The 27,520-nt window shown below is 37.6% G+C and overlaps 1 protein-coding gene across 4 annotated transcripts in view; it reads right to left on the bottom strand.

Annotated features, from left to right (window-relative positions):
* Positions 1-27,520, bottom strand: part of TENM1 (teneurin transmembrane protein 1) — a 770,840-nt gene that overhangs the window by 460,626 nt on the left and 282,694 nt on the right. For all 4 annotated transcript variants that reach the window (XM_063170577.1, XM_063170580.1, XM_063170579.1 and 1 more), the window contains exon 3: positions 7,631-7,732. The gene's annotated coding sequence lies outside the window, so the exon portion shown is untranslated. The remainder of the gene's footprint in view (positions 1-7,630; positions 7,733-27,520) is intronic.

Here is a 27,520-nt window from a genome sequence, read left to right as displayed (position 1 = left end):
TACTAACTTATGTAGTAAGGGTACATGAAACAGCTGAAATTAGTAATGGAATAATGAAGAATTTGGGAAACTGCAAACTGTACCTTTCAAATGAGACAGGCTTTGTCTTTGCAGCAAGCTTGTATATTCTGGCTCTGAATCAGCAGAACACTTAAGTAAATGTCTCAATAGGATAATTATGCCAATAAGTATAAAAGTAATTGCATTGATTTTAGTGGTGTGACTCAAATCTAAGTGCCTACATATTCCAGCATTTTTCTGCATTGTGACCTTTAGCAATCATCTAAACAGAAACACTGCCTTCTGTGTTTGTAGCTACTCCTGACCTCAAACAGAAGCTTTGTATTCCACACATATCTCCATATTTTATTTTGAAAACAAGGTAACAGGCTTCCTTTCACTGTTTCAAACTGAGCTTCTTGCTGCTGCCATAAACCAGATCAGTAGGTTCAACAGAATAGAAATAGGAATTGGACATAATCCATACTGATGACACTGTATTATTAATAAATTACCTACTATGAACTTTCCATTAATTATTAAAGCAAATAAATTCTATTTTAAACTGTTATAGATACTAGATAATTTATAAATATGGGATCATTGAATTATAATTCAATTTTTCCACTGATCTCGGTCTGTCCTTCTATTTCCAAATGACTTTGAAAATGTCCATCCAGCACTATTTGGTATGACTGTCCGTACATGAACTTGAATGTCACCTGCAGAGCCAAGCCTGCTCTGAATCTGACAGCCTGCAGGAACCATGAGAGGACAGTGGCTCATCCAGAATCTGCTCTTTGCCACGAAGAGATTCTTTGCAGCATCCTCTCTAAGAGCACATACTCACTCCTTCCAACACTTGGAGCAATTCCTGTCCTTTGCTCCTGGATGGTGAACTGTAATTGTATTTTAAAGAGACTGAGAAGGTGAAAAAAAGCAGCAAAGTGTGAAGGAGTACGTCCAGTGCTCAAACTGTCTATTACTTGACAGGCAAGCAACCTGTCTTCTAGAAATTCACTTTGCTCTCTCACAGCTGATGGCCCCCAGCAGTTCTGCCATCAGATTCTGGGAGAGAATCTCCAAGTGCTCTGAGTGAGGAGTGACTGCAGACACGCCCTGCCTAAGGCAAGTCTGGGGGTGGCAGAGCGCTGAGCAAAGGCATGGCTCAGTGCCCAGCATGCTGATGTCAGTGCTGCTGCCTGAGCTCTGTGAGATGCTCTGAGACAGGTTTGAAATTTCAATTCCTACTTATGGAGCACACAGGCAGAGATCCACGGGACAAGCTGTGCTGAAACTGCAAATTTTACACATCCCACTGATGAAAGGCAAGAGCTGGGTGACTGCAGCCTGTCTGTACCTACCCAGCTGAAAGAAAGAGTCTCCCTGACACTGGAGATGACAGAGAACAATTTTTTCCAAGGGGATTTCTGAAGGAGTCAGGGGGAGTAATGCCCTGAAAAATCTAGATTTCTCCAAGTTGTCATCCCTAAACTTCTTGACACTATAAGGAACAAGCCATGCTGCTAACACATTTTGGATATATTCAGAACTACTATCTATCTCATTATATTTATTATGATGAAAATTACATGTAAAATCTTCTTAAATAAAGGAATAGAAAATACAGAGACAAGTTGATTGCATTGAAATTATCTATTTTTCCAACAAATACAATCCTGCTGGCTGTGGTTTAGATAGAAATCAAATTAAATCTGCAGTAATTAATTAAGAGCTTACACAAGAGCTTACACATGCTGTCTCGGTTTGGTTTTGTTCAGTTTCTTCCCATAGTTGACACATTTTTTATAATTTTGGGGTTTTTTTCAGCTGGAATTAACACGTACAACAAAGAATAGTGCCACCAAGACAGTATTACTACTGTTCCAACTTTCTCACCTACAGAAGTCCTGGCCTGCTTCATCTCTTCTTTTTTAATCCAAGTATTGAGCTACTTGGGTTGAACAAAAAAATAAATTACTTTGACATGACTACAGTTGTAGTTTTAAGATTTGGAAGAATGCCTACCAGGGATTAGATGAGATCAGTCTGCTTACACAGAGTTTTATCTGAGTCTCTAGAGACAGAACTTTAGTATACTAAGCTACCTGAAAGCTATCTAACACTTAAAATCCAAGAAAATCTCAAAATAATTTTTCTGGGGATATAGAGAAGAGGAGTTGCAGTAGAGGTTGCTGCAAGCAAAGACGTTGCTAGTTATAATATTATTTCTGATATTATAATTTGATAGTTGTTAGAAAAATGATTACTAAAATCATTACTACACCATTATGTGTAGTCTTAAGTGAAGCGGAGCTTGGACAGCAGTATTTTAGAAGCCATGCACTACTGAGGAGCAGCATGAATGCTGTGCTTGGTCTCACAGCTGCAACTTGAGAGTGCAGGGAGCTCAGACCTGGGCACAAACACTCCTGGAAGTTTGGGAAAAAGATCTGGAAACCACCATCTCACTGCAAGCCTTGGTAGAATTTCACTGGGATAAAAGTCACTTCTGAGCTCCTGTGCCTGGCGTGATTTGAGTTCCTCGATGATGTTTGATGTTTGTGCCTCTCTGTCCACTGGCAGCCTGAGGAGGGAGGCTCAGTGCTGATCCTCTAAACCAGGCACCGAAGTGCTCAGCTCCAGCAGCATCCCCATGTCCTGGGAGCTGCCCTTTGGTGCCACAGGCCTCCCTTCTGCTGGAAAGCTTTACCAGCCAGGAGATGAAAAGAACAGAATGTGATTACATTTGTGGATGTATAGGTGAAATTTGTCAGGCAGAAGATATATATTTAATCACTTACTGCGTTTTTGATGCTAGTAAAATGCATCACAGAAGGTGCAATCCTTCTAATGCTAGCAAAAGCACATACTGCTATTATTTATAGTATATAGTGATCAGCTTTATTTACTCCAAAAAACGTTTTCTACATAAAATTATGGCCTACAGGCAGAAAACCAAAAATATAATAATACTGTAAGTATCTCTGGTCTTTGGTCAGCATTTATCTTTTGAATTATTCATTTTATCTTTCCTGTTTCTGATTCACTGGTTTGCAGATGTTGGAAGAACCACAAAACATCTCTACCACATGTGCTTTTGGAAGCCTAAATGCAGACAGATGATTAAGCCAACTTAATACATCAGTGATTTGTAAAATAATATTTTAAAGATCTGTAAAATAATTTGAACTGCATAAAAATACATTTATCTTAAAGGACACAACTCTGGAATATTGCAAGAAGCTGTCTCCATGGTGCACTACTGAAAAATGGCATTACTGGAATTCTACAGCAACTCCATTTCTTTATTTTATGTACATAATTAAAGGAATAATGAAATTTCTCTGCTAGATAATTCAAGATTTCTCCAAGAAGTGCTTTTATCCTGTCCTTAAAAAATACTTTTTGATGTTATAAGTAGAAACAACGAGAGTTCATGAGATCACAATTCAAATGGTAGTGTACATTGACATGTGATTTATAGTACTGGTCAGTGTGAAAGCTTTTACATCATAGATTTTCATTAATATCAAAATGAGGTTTTGTTACACAAAATACTTAGGAATAAAGTGTACAATTGTCTGCTTTGGTATCTCTGCAAATTACACTGACTCTGGAGTCCTGTCTTGGAATTTCCAGGCAGTAAATTGCTTATGGATTGTGGAGGGAAAGTTGGAAAGAGGCTCCATGCCAGTGAGACAAACTGATGAGACACGAGCATAACAATTTGGCAAGCACATTCTGACACTGGATAATTCAGTACTTACTGCCCCACATTGAGCCATCATAGTTAGGTGTAGCAAGTTAGAATCAAAAGGTTTATGTTATCATACAGAATACACTGCAAAACTTAAACAAGATATTTATGGAAAAAGGGAGGAAAAAAAGAAAGAAAGAAAATAATAAAATGCCTGTCAAAGTCAGAGAAGACTTTGCTATTTGAAATTTGAATTGCTCACTATTCCTCTTGCCAACATTGAACACAGTCATTCTAAGACAGTTTCTATACTCCAACAAGGTGAATACTGCTATTAGAAAATGTTGTTAGTGTTTTTGTTTCCTTCTCATTCTTCAGATTATTTCAAAATTTAGGTCAAGCTATGAAAAAGCTCAAGATAGACCAGAGCTCTGATGGAATAATCAAAGATTAGCTTCAAAAATTGGAGTCCAGAGATTGGAAATTGTGACCCATGAACATTTTTTGAAACCAAATTCCATGGATGTCCAAGAGGATCCACAAAAAGCAAGGCAAGCAAAAGAATGGTTTGTTTCCTGTCATAGCATAGCTGTTACCTACTTTTAGCTTAGGTTAAATTTTCTAGAACTGAATGCTCACAGAGATTCAAGAGGTTACTGTAATGTGTTATTAATGTTTGTAAATTGCTCTCACAACCTTTAATAAAAGTGAAAAGGACAGAGTTGTTGCCAAGTATTTTTCATTGATTGCCTGGAGATTCCCAGCAGTCATTCTCCTGTTTCACTATGGCAATATTAATAGAGATTCTCTGATATGAAAACCAGCAGAAATGAATGTTTAAGATCCTCAGAGTAAACCTTCCACTGTATGGATGAAATCTCAAGCATTTCAAATGGTGCTGTATCTAGAATAGAAACTGCAAAGCATGCTTTATCTTTTATGGCATATAAATCTACATATGTCTTGAAAGTATGAAATACCCCAAAGATCCATTACACAAATTGTCCAGGAAAGCACATTTCATCTTGAAGGCCTGTAACCCTACCACTGCAGTGGTGATAAGCCACATGTTCACAGATATCTGATGTGCTCAAGAACTTCCCTGATTGTACAAGCTAACAGGAATTTATGAAATCACGGCTGTGACACTATTTATGAGGGTGATGTCTAATCACATATCTTGTCAATTAAGAACACAGATAAATCACATTCTTTCATCCATAGCATAAGGTTTGTTACTGTTCAATAAGCACAATAAGCTGCTCCAAAAACTAAACAGATATTTTTCTGTGTTTGCAGTTGAAACAGCAAATATAATAAACCATAAACATGATCCCAGCCAACCACAAGCGTATAATAGGGTTTGGTTTTAAACACAGAAATTATAACCTGAAAGTAAATGTTCCTTGGCTGCAGGACAGGTTTTTTCACATCAAATACCAGGATCTTCCAGGCAGACAGGACATGTGTACCACGAGGAAGGGGGAGATATTCAGAGCACACGAGGAGGGAGCCAGTCTGATTCCCTGAGCAGAGCCCTGGAAATTCCCTGCGTTCCACATTTTCATTATAGACCCTCCCATGTTTGAAAGGTTGGGATTCTGACTAAAATGCCTCTCCCAAACTTGGCACATAAATTAGATCTCTTTCTGTTGTAGAATTTTCCAGAGAAGCTCACAAAGTGTTCTTCCCTTAGGGCATTTTCAATATCCTTTTGTTAACTGCAAAGCCATGTATTTTCACTAGAACATTAGGAACAATTTGTCTCAAAATTCCACTTTCATGTTAATATCAGTGATTGGGCTAAAAACTCTCATGTCAGTGAATGAGTTAAAAATTACTGGGGGATACAGACACTCAGACATCCCAGATATAAAACTGTAATAATTTAAGTCTTGATTTTCTTTCAACAAACCAACTGTGTTCAGTATCAGTAGGGGTCCCAATTAAACTGCATACATAGTTAGCACATAACTCATTTTAGGCACCATTTCAGTGTAAGATTTTTTTTTTAATGTCATCTGCACTAATCATAAGATAATTATGTTTATAAGAAGCGAATAATTACAAAGATTATCTGTTTTAAGTTGTTAATGTGCCTCACCAATAAACGAAGAAGCAGGAAGGTTTGGAAGGTAAAGAAGTCAATTTTTCTTAAAGCAGAAAATATAAGAGAATCTTTTAAAAAATAAATTTGAGATGTTTATCTATTGAAAGAAGAGCTTTGAAATGCAATTATGAGGAATTGAAAGAAAATTGTAGAGTAATAGACAAATCAAGTGTGCTTTATATTCAAGTCCTATTAAGAGTAGTTAAATTAAAGCTTAATTAATTTTTTTGATGATGGACCCTGTCGGTAACTGATTCTACACAAGCATCCCATCTTCCTTCCATAAGCAATGGCAGGGAGTTAATATATAATAATTACTATAGAGAATTATTATAATTTTGTTAAATTATAGAAATGTTTGTTGTTTCATCATCTTTTTCAGTATCAGAGACCAGCACTATGAGAAATTTTAGCAGACATGAGATGGGAGTAGATGGGCAACCTAGAAGACAACTGGGCTGTAGGACACAGTCACAGCAAGACAGGATTCAGAACCCTGAAAAACCCAGTTATTTGGCAAACCTAAAGGATTTACAGAGCAAAGCCAACAATCTACACATGTAAAATTAATTTCTGATAGAAATTCTAGGAAATACTTCAGGAATGCTTCTATCAGTGGCCATTTCCATCATCAGCTCTGGATGTGGAGGGACAACTCCCCTCAGCAACAAATCTGCTTTACAAACACACCTACTAAACCCAGTTCTACTTATTGCTGACAAATACCACTGGCAATTTTCTGCCTGGCTTATGGCTTTCCATGGTCTGATGATTAAACATTTTTTCCCAGCTACTTAATAACACCCTTTACACAGCTTGAAAAGCAAAACTAAAAATAGCATCCTTGAGAGAGACCCTAGAGGAGATGTGTGGTTAACACTCCCAAACCAAATACATGATATTTTATGTTGAAAAGGTGAGAGGCCAACAAACTTTCTGACCTGCTGGTTTTCATATAAAGACCCTGAGGTGAAAGCATATTAAGGAGCCACTGAGCCTGCTCTGCACCAGCTAATATTAGTTTGAACTTGACCCTGCAAAGGGATATGAGAATGCAGAAAAAAATGAGTGGGCAAAAAAAGAAAAAAAGAACTGAGATCCCAGTATTGTCTCTTGTGCATGTCAGCAGTGGCTGCAGGGGTGGCCACTGCAGGCTACACTTTTGCAGCTCAGGAAAGGTTTATATTTTTCAAGCCATGTATCTGCCTTACATCCTTAGCCTGTCAAGGCTAAATCACTTTACTACTCTTCTCTGTCACCTCTAGTTATGCCTGCCTTGCTCTGTGTTATTGGAATCCTAAGTGACAGGGCAAAAGCCAATTCCAGGTATTTTGGACAGATCTATTACCAACAACAAAGTGTTGTACAGCCCTAAGTGCTGAAACCTTTAAGCCTTTTAATACAATACCCAGTGTTGCATTATGCACATTTGAAGAACATAAATCAAGACTGACCCAAAAGTGAATCTTAAGTAACTTCAGAAATGTTAATTATATTCAACAGTTCAGTATTAAGTTGTCAGACAATCTTACAGAGGACTCAGTAGTACAGAGAAGCACACTTAGCAACCGCTCCTATCAGTCATTTGTGTCCTGTGGCTACATCAACAGTAAATCTCTTAAACACAAACAACAAAACCCTCAATGCATGCAAGAACATGCTGGTACTTACAGATTCTTTACAATTAACATTCCTAACATGATAACATTTAGTGCTCAACAAATAATTTTTTAACGTCATTGATCCTGAATTTTTTTAAAGCTACTTTCCATTCCTTTGACAGATGTGCTATGCTGCATTTCATTACTTTTTCTCCTTACCTTGTTCTTTTGTTCTAGATAAGTGATGAAGCCTTTGAAAAAGATTAAGTACTGGCAGGCAAAGCAATGGCCCAAACACAGATTTAATTGGAACCTCAAATCCTGTGGAAAGGAAAAAAAAAGAAATTAAACCATTAATAATTTAATTTTACTAGCAGACAGAGCGAGTTCGTGTATCCTGCTTTAGGTAGCTTCCACTGCACTTCTTTATATTTGATTTCAATAGGTATGTAGCCTGTTAGTCAAACCAGGGTGGAAAAATAATCATTAACAGGAGATTTCAGGTGGATGTGCACAGCTGCTAACAAGGGGTTAGTTCCCATCTGGAGAAGTAATCCACTGATTATTGGTAATGTCAGAATTTACTTGATTTAAGCTTTAAGTTCAAAAGGCACTTTTTTCAGAGAAACCTAAGAATCTTCCCATGGTGCAGCATTCAAAATGCTGTGTCCTTGTGCTGCTCTTTGCCCCATGAACACGTGACCGAGCACAACCATTATACAGCAATGTGACTCAAATGCAGCCAAGTCATAATGCTAAACAATTCACGCTTCAAGACAACAGCTACTGAAAGAAATTTCATTTCTTTCAAGATTGGAAAGGGCTCTAAACATAAAAACCTCCATAAAAGTAAACCATAAAAGCAATTTTTTAGAGAGTCAGAGGTTATAAGTTGTGGTATTGGGCAAGCGATAACAAAATAGCCAACAAAATAAAGCAACCCAGAGTATGAGTAACTTGATTATTTCTGCAGTAAGATATCTCTGCATTAGTAATTTTTATTCAGACATACAGTACAAAAATCTCAGGTTCATCACAGAACATCTCTAATATTTTGGTCACAGAATTACGCTTTATATTTCAAAAGACCACAAGACCAGACTCTTACACAGTAGGTGGCATTAACACAAATTATTTCAATGGACCAGGAATAACTTCCCATGTAACCTATCTGACCAACAGAGCAATAATTTCCCAAGCTCTCAAAGCTACACTGGGGAGGAGGCTTGTTTCATTTTCCTACTTTGCTGTTATTGCACAACAAGTATATATAAGTTTAATTTGGGAATACAATCAGATTTATGTACCATGACCTCAGTCACACTAGGCCACTAGAATTCAGTAAACATTCTGTAGTAGGCAAGGAGTTATCATTAAGTGTGTTCAATTACATACATAGTTATTATTTAATGTGGCAAATATATCTAAAGCCTGTACAGAAAGTGGCATTTCAAACTGCTGTAAGACCATAATGCAAAAGCTCCTCGCGTGATGATAGCTTGTATGGATATTGAATTTATTTTTTGTTGTTTGTTGATTGAGTACTCCAAGATGCTATGTGGTTTTTAAAGACTAAAGATGTCTATGACAGCAATATTTTTCATTAATTTTCTGGAGAACAAATTTACTGAAATGTCTCTCCAAGCATCACATCAGAAGCATTTTTCAGAATGAAGAGGTAATCTGTGGTCAAGATGATGATAATATAAATGTTCCATGCTCAGATTATCTTGTACATCATTTCCTTTCCAGAACTGATTAGCTCAAGGCACAACAAGGAGTATGTGACAGTCTGCTTGCAAAGCTGCTGCAGAGGGAAAGCAGAGGCAGATTCCTTGCATGGCAGAGACTGTGTCAACAAAAGCTGCAGTGACAGGATGAGATCTCTGTGCATGTTCCCATCTGCCCCATGACGCTCTCCCAGAAGCCCAGATCGCAGCACAGACGCGCAGGGAGGCTGAGCCAGAGCCAGAGCAGCTGCTGGGGCAGGGCTGGTACCCACCCAGCCGGGCACACCTGACCCGGGCACCCAGCTCGGGGCCTGCACCCTGCACCCACTGCTCCCAGCGGCTCCTGGCCCAGCAGGACCTTTCTAGTGCCCGTGACCGTGTTCACAGGGGTCTGAGCATGAGGGAGGAGATGAGGATCTGACTCCATGTTTCAGAAGGCTTGATTTATTATTTTACGAACAGAAGAAAGGATTTCATCAGAAGGCTAGCTAAGAATAAAAAAAGAAAGAATGATAACAAAAGCTTGTGTCTCGGACAGAGAGTCTGAGCCAGCTGACTGTGATTGGCCATTAATTAGAAACATCCACATGAGACCAATCACAGATGCACCTGTTGCATTCCACAGCAGCAGATAATCACTGTTTACATTTTGTTCCTGAGGCCTCTCAGCTTCTCAGGAGGAAAAAATTCTAAGGAAAGGATTTTTCATAAAAGATGTCTGTGAAAATTAAGTGCAAAGGCACCTAAAGAAAGGCTGGCATGAGCATTGGGAATTTTAACTTAGAGCTGGAAGCCAAAGCACAAGCAGGCTACCCTGTCAGCTACAAACCGCAAGTCCTCACATTCAGCTAAGGATATACCTGTGGATTTCTAATGTACCACAGAGAGAAAGCAGCAATGCTCAGCACTGGTAATTCAGCCTCAGATATTTTTAGAGGTTTATGACTGTCTTTTTTCCTGAAATTCAGAAATGAGCTTGAGGGGAAAACAGGCTATTTCTACCTGAAAACAATCCTTGGTCTAAATATCACACTTTCACTTACTTCTCCATCAATAAATAATTTTAAATAAAACTACTGTGCTTCCTGGTGTTCATTTCAAAAATGTCTTGCAAACTGCAAGCTCTCTAAGCAGCACTGCTCCCTTTAGCACAAAGAAACATTTGAGTCAGTCATTTAATACATAGCCATTCAAAGATATTACTGAAGTTTCACAGGAGGCAATTTTAGAGCCTGGAGCTCTAAATGACACTCAGACACTGAGTCCCCACCTAATATTTACTTACCTATGAAGCTATAAAATAACAAATACAAAAATAACAGCAAACACAATAGACATCATTACACTTTTGTAGCAAAACCTGCCAGAAACAGGACAATATCCCATCCTGAGCAGTAAAGGCAGGACAAATCAGTTAGGTCTCCTCTGAAAATATGTGAACCCTTGGGACATTCAGATGCTGTGCTGTATACGAGACAAAGGAACGTGCCAGTTGGGATCCATGAGAACAATAATTGTAAAAAAAACCCCAACAAAATTGTTCAATAGCTTTACTATAAATATACTTATTGATGCTTCAGGCATAGAAAATTCAATAATGTGGTGAACAAACCTCACAATGTCTTCAAATTAATTCACATTCACAGAAATGTCACAAAGATAATTTTGAGGGCAACTGACTCCATCTAATTAACAAACTGAGTATTTATTTAGAGAGTGACTGCACTGATTGACTGCAACCACATTCAGTACTGCTTTAGCTGTTGTATTACAAGCACCAAAATTTTAAACCTTGGAAATTGTGCCACACCTCACCAAATTGCAATTTACTGATATTAGATTTTTTTTAAGTTTGCCCTACCATGATGAATATATGCTTGGAGTGGAACAAGAGAAGAAATGACAGCATCTCCTCCACAGCCTGTGTTTGTGAAAGAATATACTTGAAAGAAAGACCATGCAAGAGCTTGACACGTCCTTGGGGTATGATTAAAAGCTCATGAAGTAAAATAACTCAAAGACGACAGCTCTGACTTTAACCACCACTGGGGACAAGAGATCTTTCACTTAAGACATGCCAGTCATTCACAACTATAAGTGAAATCATACAGAAGCATTTTAAAACCCAGTGATTTAGATACAAACCCCAAACCAGAAAGATCCTATGGGTGACATAAAAATGCCACAAAGTTTAACTAGAGTTTCATTTTGTGTAATAATATTAGGCCCAAGTTTGGAAATGCACTCATTTTAAATTGATAGCATTGAATGATAAAGAAAACTACTATATACATATTTATGTATATATAAATCCATATAAAACCCCATATAGAATATGAGTCTTTATTAAAGAAGAAATCTCCTCCTCCAGGCTGTTTCCTATCCAATGCTACATCTGGGCTATAATAACTTGGCTCTGTAGCAATGGTCTGAGCTTGTTCAAAGCTACTGAGATTCATAACCTGAACTCTTTTACATTTTATGTAGCACTGCCTTTTAAGTGGATGTATTTCATTAACCATATTCTTTCCTAAGCTTCAGAGTCTGTTCCACTTCTGTGAATTCCCTTTATTTCGTTTTTGACAGTTCTACAGTTAACTGTCTACAGAGATATAAAGCCAGCTGCAGCTCACATTAAAATATATATATATATGTGTGAGTGTGTATATACACATCCAATTTACATGAGCTCTCATCCCACCCTAAGTTGTCTTCAACAATTTCTTTTTAAAAAGTAATGAGATTGACCCAGCACGAAACCTCAGCATTTGAAATACGAAATATCTTCAACAGAAAACTGATGAAGTCTGGTTCAAAGCTTAATTTTTAATTCCCAACTAAACTTTCCAAGTGTGAATGCTGATCTCATTTCTCTCCTGGTGTTTAGGACAGAGCACACACACACTGCAGCCTCCCTGCAAACAGACCCAGGGCTGCTTTCAGGGGCACCCCACTCAGCTCTTAAGGCTGATAACTAAACTGCTTTGAGGATTGGCATCTTGTGGGAACTCACTGCCTTTCTGAGCTCTCTCTCTTCATGAAATGTGTTTCAAAATAGGTTCAAAGTTACCAGGGAAAAAACCCAGATAGATGCGCGAGGCATAAACCTCCATTCCTTAGCAAAAAAGACTAAAAATACATTGCATCTTACGCATTTTCTTACTATAATTAACAAACTAAAAGACCAATCAAATCAGAAAACTGCATTTAAACTGTGTGTTAGAATCTGTTTCGTGGTGTGATGTCCTAATCTACTTGAAGTTAACCAAGTTCAGATGTTTACTTCAGCAGTTAAATATTCAGAGGATAGAATTGCACAGCTTTTAGACACAGAGTCCCAGTGGGATTCTAAACCATTCCAACACTTTTGAAAAAATTCCACCTTTTAGAGACACATCCCTGCTCTCAATTGCTGAGAGCCAGGAGGAGACACACTTTCATTTGGAGGAGAGGTGTGATGTTCAGATTATTTCAGTGCTCCCTGTTCTTGCAAATGCAACTCAGTTATCAATATTGAGATGCCATGAATAGATCACCCTTGCTTCTCTTCAATATTAATTATGTGATAGAGCTTAAATTTGAATCAAAAGTCCAAGATGCTTTACCCTAATATTTAAAAAGCAATCTCTTCACATAAAAATTTCTAAAACTGATATTATTTATTCTCAGAGTAATATTTACTGTTTTTTTAAGGCAATTTCTGGCTTTCATTTAGCAGCTGCTTGATTTTTTTTTTTTGTTACTGTTGAATTGTTTATAAAAACACAAAAGAAAACAGAAGATTTGTTGCATGCTTCCTTTTGTATGTTTGCATCTTTTGAAATTAGTTATAACAGTACTTTTGTATTAAGTCCATTAATAGCAAAGTAAACTGATTAATAGATAGTGGTTTTGTCTTTATCAAGTATGGATGTCAGATGAAGCTGCACAGAGTAGTTCAAGTTCCATTTTTTAGTGTGGAGAATGTCACGATTTTGACAAATTTAAATCTGTGTGGCTTCCTGACAGAAGAGAAGGATTCAAACATGGGCTTTGTCCAGCTGAGAAGTGTTTGGAGACAAGAAATTTAACACTAATAAAGCAGTTAAAGCTCTGAAAGCATTTTTTCAAATTTCCAAAAATTCTTGATTTCTTACACTTCTCTCTTACCTTCACCTCTGGAAAGACCTGCCTTAATTTGTTCAGAAAGCTTCTACATCAATATTTTGGCCCATAATGTGTATCCAGACTCAGTTGAAGGCACATTTTCATTGCACTTAAGGATCTTTTCTTTTGTAATGCCACACCTAAGATTTTATATTAATCTTTCAGGCCAGACCAAAACCTGGCCCTTGGAACAGATTCCAAATTCAGAATGCTGAACAAATACAGGTTGTGGTTCTTGAACACCAATCCCTTTTCTACCAATATATTAAAGGCTGGCTGAAAGAAAAAAGAGTAGCACTTTCTATTTGTGCTCTCTTCCCTCAAAGAGCTTACATCCTTCTACCTTAGATATATTTTCAATCTTTGTACTATCAAAAATCAATTTATTTCAATAAAAAACATTTAATTCAAATTTTTCTTAGGCTGCTTCAGAAAAATAAATTTCCAACAAATGAACAGATCTTCTCAGTATTCCCACTCTCTCTGTTATTTGCTGCTATGACAATCTAAACACATATTTATGCCAGTCCCTACCCAAAAGGTCTCAGCAATACCATGTAATTACTTAGTTAAGCTTCTAATTTGTTTGTTGTTAGTTTTGTTCCTTTGAAATTCCTTCATTAAGTTATTGCAGGGAGCTGTGTTTGCACAGTAAAAGACAAAAATACAAGCTCTTTATTGCATTCTTTTAATACCCCTTTTATCTTTAAACTAGCTAATTAGCATATTAATTACCTAGATATACTAGACACAATCTTACAATTAACTGTGGGTACAACAATCTACTGATTTAGTGTAACACCATTTGTACTTACATCATAATAACATCTTCACTTGCTCTGATATACTCTGTCAAGTATTTCCAAATTGAAACAACTGGTATTGCTAGACATGTATAAATGGTAAGTATTCAAGTGAATGTTTGTATACTTGGTCAAAAGCTTCCAGTCCTAACAAATAAATACACAAAGCGTATTAATTAAATAAGAGGTGAAATTACATTTGCCAAATGTATTAAAAGCTTATTCCTTCTCTATTTTTACCATCAAAACTTTTATTTGTTTCATTTAGACCTAACTGCTCTTCTTGCCAACTTACAAAATTTCAGAGGAGATGATCCTCCTTTATATATCAGTAACAGCTCTGAATGAGGAAAACACCCTGGAAAATGAGTGAACAAAGCCCCATTCCCTGCTTGGAGTCAAAGTGCTGCTGAGGGGCACTTTGGGTGTTACCAGAAGCTCACAGAATATAAAGTTGCCATCACTGCCCCTGTCTGGCTTCTCTCCTGCTCAGGTTCCATCTGCTATGGGTGTAATTACATCAAGAAATTTGCCCTTCTAAGCCCCTTACTCATCCCCACCCCAAACTGTGCCTTCCAGAACAGGCTGAGCTGGGAACTCCAGGTGAGGCTATTTCAGAACAAACCAGGTCAGTAACCAATTCACAATGGAACAAACTCTGGTTCACAGTGAAATAAAAATTATTTTTCACTTACAGCTTAAGCAGACTACAGTTTGGTCCAGAACGGTCAAAACCTATCAGTCAATAAATTTCTGATGGCAATTTCAGCATAAGTGCCTACACCACCAATTATGATTGATCTACTGGAGCCATAATGTTGCATTTTCTGTAGCTGAGCATTTTGCAATACAAAGAATTAATTTTAATGCAACATTCCAGTAATGCCCTTATAAAACTATGGTAGCTGAGAGGTATGTTTGCACACGAATTGAAAGGGACACAAACATTTATAGCACAAGCCTGAGAGTGTGAATACAAAATGAGTATCTGAATAGTCATGCACTGACTGCAAAAAGTTTATTCTAAGTCTGAGGGTTCCATGGGTGACTACACTGGCAAGTTCTTCTGCACTGCAGTTGTTCCTGACAGCTCCAATGCACAAAAAGCTCTGTCCCTCTACAGTGCTGTAAGTGCCAGCCCACTCTGCAGAACTCCTTTCCTTTCTCTGTCCTATAACTCTCCTCAGGTCCTCTGAGCTTGGGCAAAAATCCAAGGCAATTTAAAAAATAAAAAGATTAATTACAGGCTGACCACTTATCATATTTCTATCATTGCAACAGCCTATTGATGTTAACAAGCATTTATGAAGTCAAATATTTGAGACAACAGTATTTCAAGCTTCTGTGGAATTATGGAAATGTACAGAATGTACACTGTATTTTTTTATTTCAGAAATTCAGCAGACCTGGACATTTTATATTCGGTTTCATATACACATTGATGTATCAGATGATTTAGAGTGTATATACTTTGCATTTGTTTGAAATATCTCTGACAAGTAGATATTTTTGAATTAGTGATCTAAAGATTTTTTTTGATGATATAATTATGAGCTGGAGGCTGAATTTTTAGAAGTGAATATGGTTGTAGATTTGCAATTCAAAGAAGTTACTTAAATTAACAAAAATGCCCTAAAAGAACAGCTGTCTACCTGACTGATCCAAGAAAATGAACACTGAAAATAAACAGCTGCCCCATGGAAGACTATGTGATAAAACTAATCACCCTTTGCATAACGTATTTTTTTTCCCTGTGCTTATTACAAACCTGGTGAACCTTCAAAGCTATAAACATTTAAATGCTACAGACATCCCAGACATGTGAGTTCAAATGAAAGTAGGATTTCAGTACCCTGACTAGAGCAAAACTGGATCTCTTAAAGAAACCAATTCTGATTGTTATATAACACTCCAAAACATGCCTTATTTTTTTCCCCCCAAATTCTTGGTTTTGTTCTACCAACAATTTTTTTTGTTTTTAAAGCACCTTTCTTCTGAAATCTCAATGTTCTCCATTCAAGACTCAGTGTCTGGACAAAGGACATATTTCCACTAGTGTCATCACAGCAACATATTAAAGAGAGCAAAAGTAACCAGTACCTGTTTAAAGTTACTGGGCAAATATATCTGGGTGTTATATTTTATCATAGATTCTCCAAAATCAAGTCACTAAGATTAACCAAGTAATGACATTATTCAGTAGTTGAGATGTTTCAGCCATCTATTTGTCACTTTCAAAAAGCTAGATGAAAGCAGAGATAGAAGCAGGCATGCATCAAAATAATTTCAGGGTTCAAAGCAGGGGATTTAGATGGAGGTATTTTCACAGCACTGAGGACTCAGCAGTCATGACCCAGAGTAAGGCACTGCATGGAGTCCTGGTGGTGAAAAACTGCTGTGTGACAAATGAAACAAAATGTTTCAAACCAAATTGATTTCCCTGTTTTCATGTCCATGCACTAAGTGGGATATTCTTTCCTTTGGCCCTTTTTTGCACTCCAGCCATTCTCAGAGGCTTCTACCATTTACATACCCCCCAGAATACTGTTTTCTCCCCCATTCCTGAGCCACAGATCCTACTGGGATAGTCCAGATCTGATGCCAACAAATCCAGTTACAGCAAAGGACATAGGAAATAACATTCAAAGCAAAGCTAAGAAGCTAAGCCATCTATCCATCATCTGTCATGCCTTATGGGTATTAAGTATGGCCTGGCCTGATTTATGGGGAAATCCATAGTGTTCTGAAAGCCTCCTTAGGGAAGCATAATTTGGGATGCTGCCACTGGTCCTGAAGCAGCCAGTAAGATGTGATGGCTGTGGATGTGATCTCAGTAAACCCTTTTAAGTTTTAACCATCACAACAGCCCCAACACTTTGCAGGGCTTTTTTCTAAGAGCTCTCCCGCTTGCAGCCTCCCAGGTCCTGCCAGCCCTCCTGCCATGCTGCACCAGCTGCCAAATGAGCACAGTGTTCTGTTCTCAAGGATGGAACAAGTCCCTCTGTCTCCAGGGGCTCAGTGTCAGGGTCAGGGCTGATGCTCAGACATGTGCTTCCAAGTGCAGTGCTCAGCCCCCACTGAGTCAGCCAGCACATGGGTGATTTGTCAGACTGAGCATTTTACCCACATCCAGGAACAGATCTTCATCAGCACTGCCCACAAACAGCTGCAGGAGCCATTGGGCAGAAAGGCTCTGATAAGCAAACCTAGAATATTTACTGTACTTCAATTGCTAAAGCAGAGAGCTTCAATTTATGCTCATTTATTAAGATGAAGACCAGCCTATTATCAAATCAGCTCACTGCCTCTTTCAAATCCAACCATTAAAAAGCAATTATTGTTGTCGCCTGCCCAGGTGCACAGATTGAGGAACATGCAAGGAACAGTCTCCTTTCTGATGCTGCCATGAGGGCTGTGCTGCCAGACTAAACCCCACAAAAAGCCAGGGGAGTGGGTAGAGATGTTTCAATCAGTCAGCAGAAGTGGCAGCCTGGAAAGAAGAGCTCTAAATGTACCTTACAACAGACTTTTGTCTTTCTCTAAGGCATGTCTTTTCTTCCCTTTACCCCTCCAAAACCCATGCCAAGTGGATCCACACTCAGTAAGGTCAATAGAAGATTTCCACTGATTTTAATGAGACCTGGAGCATGTGGGCTCTCACTGAGGATAGCAGATCTTTTTTTCTATTTTAATTCAAAAATTTCTTTGCATGGGCTGCCTGAAAGGATGCAAAGAAGATTAACAATAATGTTCCAAACTAGTTTAACAAAAAAAATATTTATTCTAAAACGTCTCAGCACACACTCAGATGTTATGAATATTCAGTACAGCCCGCCTCAGCAGACATTCTTTGCAAGACTATTTTTACTAAAAGACATTTTGATGTGACATATAGAAAAGATAAGACTTTTTATACAAAAGAGGATTCACAGGAAATACTTTCTAATGAAATTTTTATGCTATGTAAGCTAGCCTGCCTGCACTCCTTTGGATTATCCTCCATGGTCTGCTACAATACATCCCATGGTACAGCATATTAAAAAAGGGGCCAATCTGGTCATTTCTTGAGTCTTTGTATATGAATATGCTCTTACAAACACAGGATGACCCAGGAATATCTCAGGAGTAAAACACTTGAATAACACACCCTCACTGTGCTATCAAATCTGTTACACATTCCTTAAAATTAATAATAAAAATAGATTTTAAAAGACCAATTACAAACAAGCACAAGAGAAAAGCATTTTAAATAGCTCATGCTAATTGTGTTTATCTCAGTGTGAAGCCATGTCAAAGAGCCTGCAGCAAATGTATTTTGTTAAAAGTACCACTTGCGCAGCAGGCATTAAACATTAGAAAACAAGCTTGTCATTAGTGGGCTACAGCAGAAAAGGCTACTAAAACTCAGCTAAATTATTAATATTGGATCTTAAACATGTCAGATGGAGAATTAAATTCCTTTTACACAGCACATGATTTTAATCTTCACATTAGTCCATCAGTAATGTCCCAGCTTATATCATCTTGGGGAGGACCAGAGGGCCCCCACAAGCCAGCCTTGGTTTGCATCCCTCAGGGTGGGAAAGCTCCACTGCTCCCTTTTACTTCTGGGGCTCATATATTTTATTTATGTTCTTATCCAAGTGGAGTCAACTTTGTTTTTTTATTTTCTCAGGTTATTTATAAGGTTAATGAAATATATAAAAGATAAGATATTTTTTTGTTTGTATCCACTGGATGTTTGAGACTCTTAGTATTTTTGCAGGTGCAGTTCCAGGCGGCTTCTAAGCCAGTTTAACACTGAGCTGAAACTGAAGGGGACAATTCTCTTTCTTGCCAATCCATGTTTGGATTTCTGGAGAGATGAGTTAGTTGGCTTCTTAGATGAAGCATTATCTTTTTCAGGGTTATTTTTCCATTACATCAGTCATGCTACCAATATGGAACAAAGAGAACTATGAGGAGCACCAAGGTGCAAGGCAGAAGACATTACTTTAGATGGTGAGATGCCACCTTCCTTTAAGGTGAAATCACCAAGTCTGGTTTAAGGAGAAGGGCTGCAATCTAGAAAATACCACTGAATACTAAGAAGTGAGTGAAGGGGGTACCTCAGGAGAAGAACTGAGCTACATATTGTAGAGTCTATTTAAAGGTTTTCTTGCTTTTGCAATCAATTCCTAACTCTCCACCATGAAAAACCAATACTGAGACACAATGCAACACTTTTTCCTCTTGGTCTTTGAAATCTGACAGAGAATAAGAAAGAGGAGAAACATGAGCTATCCCTTAGCAACACAGCTATGATGAGAAATTGTGTTTCCTTAAAACATGAACAGACTCTCACCTCAGCAGGTTACACTCTAAAGCACCAGCTGCATGGGTCAGTGCACACATTCATCTACCATGCTGAGAAGAGAACTTCTAAAGGTTTGAAGTTGATTTTGTTTATTTCATTTTTTCCTTACAGAACTTTCCTCTCATTCTACAGATTACTTTGAGTCACAAAGGCATTCTGAGAAGACAATGCAAGCCCAAACATACAATCCTACCCAATTCCTATAGTTAAAAAGGAGATACCAAAGGTTATGTGTTCTTATATCATCAAGGTTCACAAAGCAAAAGCTTTACAAAATAAGTATTTTATTCATAAATGTTATATCTGTAATGCATTTGGTATTAGCTCCGAGTAATTTTTTGTAGTTTCTTTCTAACTTCAGAGAGGATGAGATGAGATGAAAAGAAGTAAAATGAGGAAACGCATACTTGTGCCAGCAGAGTAGAAAAATCCTTTGGTATTAAACACAACTCATTTGCTTCCAGATTATTTGGAAAACAAGAGGAGAGGGAGAGAGCAGCTAAAATGGGTGTGTGCCTTCACTGCTGCCAGGGATCAAATGTGCTGCTCAGCACGCCTGGGGTGAAGCTGCTGTTACCAAGACCAGCATGGTTTTCTGCTGGTGGTCCTGGAGACTAAAGTGACACCAGGGAGGAACTCTGGGGGTCCAGCCATCCTTTCTCCTCAAGACAAAGGTCACCTACTTAGTACAGGTGTCTTGGGAGTAAAGGAATGCACTCATTCCTGAACTTTAGTGTCTTACAGACTAAAATATTGCTCAGGCTGTTGTTTAAACATCAGCAGAAAGATGCACTAGGTCAGTCATTCAAGACCTTATGAAATATAGCACACTTCTAAATGTAAGCCAAAATTATATTCTAAACTGGTATTTTTCTCTAAATAAGCCTATGTTAAAAATTACTTCCTATTCCAGGCAGCTCTTGACCTTGGCCCATGATGGAAACTCAAACTAGGACAAATGATGAGCACAACCACAAGCCAGGTAACAGCCCTCTTGCAGCCCTTTCTCTGCTAAATGCAGCTGAATGTCTTTCATTTTACTTATACAATCCTAATGTCCAGGTTCCTGCCTATTGGAGGAATCACATTCTCCATAAAATCTAGTATTAAGAAAAGTATTCAAGCCTGAAAGTCCTTTCCATGAAAGAACTAATGTCAAGATATTATTCATCATACAAATCCAAGTAAAAATATGTTTCTTCTCACTACTTTGGTGAAAAAATATAAATTTCTGGTCATATAAGACAATGCTGATTTCCTCAGAAAAGTGGGAATTATGACATTCAGTCAAAAGGGTGGACAGGAGTTAGAGGAGTCAATTGAAAGAATAGAATTGAGCTGCAGGGAGTTTTGTTACTTGATATTTTAGTCCAAATTTTAACTGAAATAAATAACTGAATATCTTCCTAACTAAGGTGACTTCCAGGAATTTCTCTGGGAAAGTTGTTCTGAAAACTTTGACAGAGCCAAAATTTACACTTGGTTGTCTACTTTCTGTGGCTAGGACATGGGGATGGGTCTGGGGAAGACCCAAAAGGCAGATTTCTCCATGGCCAAGGAACCATGAGTCCAGGGTCTCCTGCAAACCTACATAGCCAAACAAAAATATTTTGAATTTTAAATACTGCATCTCCTATCTGTCTCTAGCCAGCAAATCCTATTGCTTTGGTTGCTTAGATTGAATTTAATATTTTCAATAACTGAACAAGATTTTTTTGGGGTTTCAGTTCTTTAGAATGGTGTAGTTGCATTATTTTTATTTTAAAAACACACATTCAAAGAAATGTATTAATTAAAATATGGGAGAGACAGCAGACTGCACAAAACTGACAGAATGGGAGAATAAAGGAGAGTTTTCTTTGTTTAGCTCATTCTCACAGCTTAACCAACCCCCAACATGAGTTAGTACTAAAATGCTTCTCCTGCTTTCAGGTCTTAGTCAGACACAGAGCTACTACATCCCAGTCATTTCACCCCCATTTTATTAAAAATAAATATTAAAATATGTTTTTCATATCCATTCACCTCTATGCCATTTCCCTATTCTGTTTCGTATTTGACTATTAGTATTTTTGACTGCAATAAATTCTAAGTACTTCAGCTTTTCAGCCTTCTTGAGCAGTTTCTTCAACCGATGACTTTTATAGGGAGGATCCCAAGTGTTGGTATAAATGTTATATGGTTGACAGATTAAGCCAAGAATAAATAAAAGCAGTACATTACTGCAGCAAGGATGCAGCCAGTGTTGTGTGAAATGAGGTAGTCCCTCTGTTCTGAGCTGCTTTAGGAGACTGCACACAGTCATTGCTCTGAGCACAGTCAAGACCCACTTAGCAACAGTACTTAGAAATGCATAAATAAATTCCAAGAAGACCAAGACTTCACCTAGGAGACAAGTTAATTGCCCATTTATTGAGTATTTGGGGTCTATGCTTCTACCTTAAGAATGATGTACAAAAGTACTTGGATTAAAATGGAACTATACTCTCATCAATGTTACCTCAAACAAATACAGGTAGAGCATTTGAAGACATTTAAGATATTTCTGCCCTACTTTTGAGTTCTTTGATACTTAAATTTGACCAGTGTGACCACAGACTACTCAACATGAGCAGCAACCTCACCTGTGTTTACCTCTGCTGAGATAACTGATGTAGCCCAGAGTACAATGGCACCAAAGGACCACTGGGAGATCTTTGGAAGCTGACAATGACCTCATCCCATGGACAACACACGAGCAAGAGATCAGACTTCATGAGACAGATTCAGCAGCCAGACAATTTATTCTCACTTCATGGAGTCCAATTTTCTTTCTTATGGTGCTAAATCAATGGCTCATATTACAGAGCTCTGTGCCATTTGCAGTGTCAGCTGGACTCCCCGTGCTTGTCTGGGAATTGGTTGCAATGGGATAAAGTTTAAGTTTCTCCTTCAATTAACAGTTAAGCACAAAGAAGAAAATCACTACAGGTATTAGCTCTTTAAATGCAGACATTTTCCTGCATTAATCAGCTTCTTTTTCCTTTTATTCATGACTAATATGGAGGTGGGGAATTTGTGTGTCACGTCTGTCAAACAGTGAGGTTCTGACCTACTTTGCTGCTATAATAAGTACAATATCCCATCTATGAGTGCTTCAATAAAAGCATTAGTTTAACCAGAGTTTTTTGGAGGCAACAGACTGTCTTAAGTGAAAGGAAATATTTTTTCATACAGGAATTGATAAACATTAAAAAAAAAAACTTTAAGAAAATATTCTAAATAGTTGTTATGAAAGGTAGAATAAACCAGGAACTACAATAACTTTTCAAAATACTTATTTGCCCGAAAGAGGTAGAAAGCCCCCCAAACCAGACAGATGCACTGACAATTTCCTTGACAGATTGATAACCTTACAGCTTCCAAAACTTGTGTGTTCAATAACATTTCATTAGCATACTCCAGTGTATTTACTACTCTTCATTACTAATACAGATATGTGCCTAGGAGATGTACAGTTTGTAATTATTTTTACTTTCAAAGCATAACAGCTTCACACTGGACTTGTTGCAGCTACAGTATTTCATCTTGCAATGTTCTTTCAAACATTCTGAGACTGTGACAGAAATTTGTATTTGAACAGAAAAGCTGTCAAGAATGCGCTGCGGTGCCATCCATCACATTTTAATCCCAACCATAGTTAGATGTTAGTGAAGCTATCTGTCCAGCACACTAAACAAAGGTTGAAATTATGCCTTCTGTTCTTCCACATCAAAGCTACCAAGTTAGACTGAGCCCAATAGGCCTGTATTACACTCTATTAATTTCCTATTAGTTCTCAGCTATGCAAAATCCATCCACAATGTCACTGTGGTTTAGGCATGCAACCTTGATTTCAGCATCAAAAAATGGAGCCTGTCATTTCTTATAATTTTACAGAAGATTCTCTAAATGTAAATCCTTTCTCATCCTGTCATCCTTTTATGTCCTTAATGAGTTTGCTCACTAACAGTGCAGATTCTTAATTTCACATTCAGAAATATTAACAGTTACTATAACTTTAAGCTCCTGAAGTAGCTGCTCAATTAAAGCCTGATTTATACATTTACACTTAGTTTTACACAAAGCAATGACATTTAGAGTCTTGATTTTCTTTCTTTTTCCTTTTCTCCCATTGGCATTTTACATTCCAAAGGAAAAAAAGTTGCAGCTAAAAATTGAGCTAAAGATTCTAAAACAAAACCTTTAATCGGGAGCACATTATGTAGTATAATATGATTCCTTAGCAGTTAAAATCTAACATTTGTAAAAACAAATGGCACACACTTGACAGGCAAATTACACATGGATTACCATTTGTTAAAATTTCATCACAGAAAATAGTTTAACTGTTGTGGATATGAGCCAAGATCAGCCTGACAAGTACTTTACATGAAAGATTAGCATATTCTCTTCCAGAGGTTTATGCTTAATTTAGATGCATCGACTTTTTGCCACCATTGCTGACCTTTATGTCTAATCAAAGTCCCTTTGAATCCAAATCCCCAACCTTTTATCTCTCCTGACAGATTTTAATTTGAAGGCTTGTAATAAAGTCTATTAAAATTCAAAATGTATCAGTGTTTAAAGCGTGGTTCACTTGCTGGATTTTCAGATATGGAGCTTCAAATGGGCTGATTACAGAGACTCCAAACTTTCCATTTAAGATTTACACCAGGTTAAAAAAGCCCTTTGGAGGAGGATATCAATCTAGATTTTTAGTTATAAGGCACAAAGGTGATGTATGTGGCAAAACCATAAGTGAGTATCTAAAAGGAACATTTTCCATAGATACTGGGTAAGTCAGGACTGTTTCTGTGAGAGTCCTGTATCTCTGGTTCATTCTATGATGCCAGTTCACCCAGGGCAGAGATTCCATATAGGACAGCATGAATTCAGTGCAGTATGAATTCTGTGCAGCCTGCCACGCTACATGATGCCCAAGCCAAGCAAGCAGCAGCTCCACAGCTGAATTTCTGTGGAAGGAAGACAAGGTCAATTTTTCTGGGTCACTGTAACTGTCAGATGAATAAGTAAATCACCTTTTCCATCTTAATTAAGGCAAATAATTTAAAATAGTAGGGTAATGGGGAGTAAAATGTTCCACAATCGTCAAAGTACACAATTAAAGGGTTTTTTTAAACAAACAAACAAACAAACAAACCCCTCCACTTGTTCAAGTATGCTATTCCTTCAGCTGGAATTTTTCTATTCTCTCATAGTAGCCTGTACAAATCCAAACATTATATATCTGATTTTCACACAATCCTTTTGTTCCATCAGACAGGAACTTCCCTACAGAGAAGAAGTTGTAGATGCAAGAAGAAGATTAAAATGTAGCCTGAAATAAGTTGGTGTTATAAATTCTTTTAAAGAAGAAACACATGTCTGAATCCTACAATGAAATGTAAATACAGGTGAGGTTTATATTTGCAGGGCTATCAATTACAGAACCATGTAAAGAATTCCTGCACACTGCTGAATCCACAAAGAGCACAGATCAGACCACAAGAGCCCAGAGGTCCCTCCATACACATCTCATGGCAAGATGCAAATTGATTGCTTTGTAGTTAAAAAAAAAAATTAACAGAGCTCTTGGGGTGAGTGAAGTTAAAATGCAGCTGGTTGTAGCCATAGGGGGTCTGGCCTCTTCTCCCAAATAGCAAGTGGTAGAAGAAAAGGAAACAGCCTCCAGCTGTATCAGAGGAGGTTTAGATTGGACATTAGAAAAATATGTCTCTGCTGAAGGGGTTGTCAAGCTCAGGAACAGGCTGGAGCCGCCACCCCTGAAGGGATTTAAAAGATGTGTAGGTGTGGCACCTGGGGACATTTAGCTTTGGACTTGGCAGTGTTAACAGTGGGCCTTGATCCTAAAGATCTTTTCCAAGGTAAAAAATTCTGTGGTTCTATTCTTAATATACACAACGTAAAAATTTAATTTATTACAGCACTGTAATTCTAAATATAATATTTCTTAACCACAGAGCACAACTGGATTTAAATCATGGCTTTTTCCCCCCCCCAATGATACAGTAATTTAATCTTCTACAGCTGTTTTTAGTCTGTTACAAAGAGGCAAAACTTCTCACATCTAATTAACTTTCTCTCTAATTTCAGCTCAGCAAATGATGCATCACCCTCATCTCAGCTAGGTTATATTCCAGATGACACAAGGAAATGCTGAAATATAGAGTCTAGGACACCAGTTCCAAGGATGCATTGAAGAACCCAGAAAGGTTATTTCCAAAATTAGCCCAGATATTGTACAGAAGAGGAAGGTCTGCATTTATTTCTTAGTACTGAAATCACCAGGACATTGCAGGTGCAAGCATAGCCAGGCTACAGCAATAGACACTTGTCTTTTATTTTCTCTTTTATTTTCTGTTGTTCATTTCACACATTCCTCTTTATAACTTCCTCATTTCCAGAGGCTGGTAATTAAAATAAGCTGAGCATATTCCACAATTTCATCTGCTTCCAAAATACTATCAGAAATTTTCTGGAGAGACAGATGTTTCTCATGTCCCAGTGCCATTTTCTGGCACTCCAGTGAAGTTTATTCCAAATATCCTCAATGCCATCCCTCCACACTCAGAACCAGATGAGCTCTTCCTTCCTGAAACAGCATTGTATCACCCAAAGAATCTAAGAACAAATAAGTTTATATAAGTCATATACTCATTTCTTGGAAGCAGCTTTGTTTTGGCTGCACTAAGAACCTTTCTATATCCACAGTGAGTGTGTCATTAACCAAGAACAAATGCGCTTCACACCCTTGACCACCAACATGAAACTGACAATTTCTCTGATCTTCAACCAAGGTTTAGATTTATATTTTTCCTGCATAAATAAGCAAACAAGTAAAGGTGAAATTTAAATTTCAAAGAATTGTCCTTTAACAAAATTGTCAACAAATATGATTAACCTATGCAAAGAACTAGAAAAGAAACAATGCATAGACTCAGAATGTGCAGTGACAGAAAATCTCTTAAATCCAACAATAGTTTATATTATAGGTTTACATTCTGCAGTGACAGAATGTCTCCCATATCTAACAGTATGTTATGTATCTACAGACATGTAGAATTCCTCAGATGTTTAAAAAATGGAAAAATACCAACTCAAACAACAACCAACCCACAAACACAAAACCAAAAACGCCCCCACATAAAACTCCCAAAACAATTCTCCAGCTCTGAAGTCAGTCTTTTTAAGAGTTTAAGGTGTTCAACACAACATCAACCAACATAAGCTAAATATCTATGGCTGTCTAACACTCATTGTGTTTTACAAATTACTAATCCACTTATTTAACCTGAATTTCCCATGTAATTTGCAAGCATTTATGTAAAACTCTCACTGTATTCTGTAGGCAGAAAGGAGAAAAAAAATAAGACAAGAAGATGAGACAAGTTCGGACATCATAATTTTAGGGATTCATCATTCCTCTGCCACATTTCTCTGCTGTTTTATCACTGGGTTTTTTTGGTCAATGTTTGTTCATTAGCATCACTAAGAAAGCCCTACTGCTGATTCTCACTGTGATTTTAAAACAGGCTGCATAATGATCTGTTTACAGAGATACAAGTGCAGAACATTTCTGCCTGATTTGCCAAATGTTTTGTCATTGGCAAATTCTTACTGCGTAGAGACAAAGGAGCACCTCCAGCCTGGGCTGTATGACACAGGAGGGGAAGTTAAGTGGTAAAGTAGGTTTTCTTTCTTTTTTCCTTTCCATGTATTTTGTATGTATTTGTCATTTGATTGAGGAGACAGTTTATTTACCAAAGTTAGAAGGCACATAATTGCTCATTAAATCTACATACACACAATCAAGTTCTACGGTTCATCTCTATGAGGAGAATGAAAAACAACCAGTATTGTCTGCTGATTTCCTACACTGTGTGCAAAAAAGAAAAAAAAATTTTGATCAAGTTTGCTTAATGATTTCAAGAATAAACTTTAGACCTTTGAGGGAAGAGGGGTGAAGTGTCAGAAAACAATGAATTTAAAGAGCAACCTTTAAAATACAAATTCTTCAGAACTCAGCTCTAAT

The sequence above is a fragment of the Melospiza melodia genome, chromosome 16, assembly GCF_035770615.1.
Source record: "Melospiza melodia melodia isolate bMelMel2 chromosome 16, bMelMel2.pri, whole genome shotgun sequence".
NCBI lineage: Eukaryota > Metazoa > Chordata > Aves > Passeriformes > Passerellidae > Melospiza > Melospiza melodia.
This window is presented reverse-complemented; position numbering and strand designations above follow the sequence as displayed.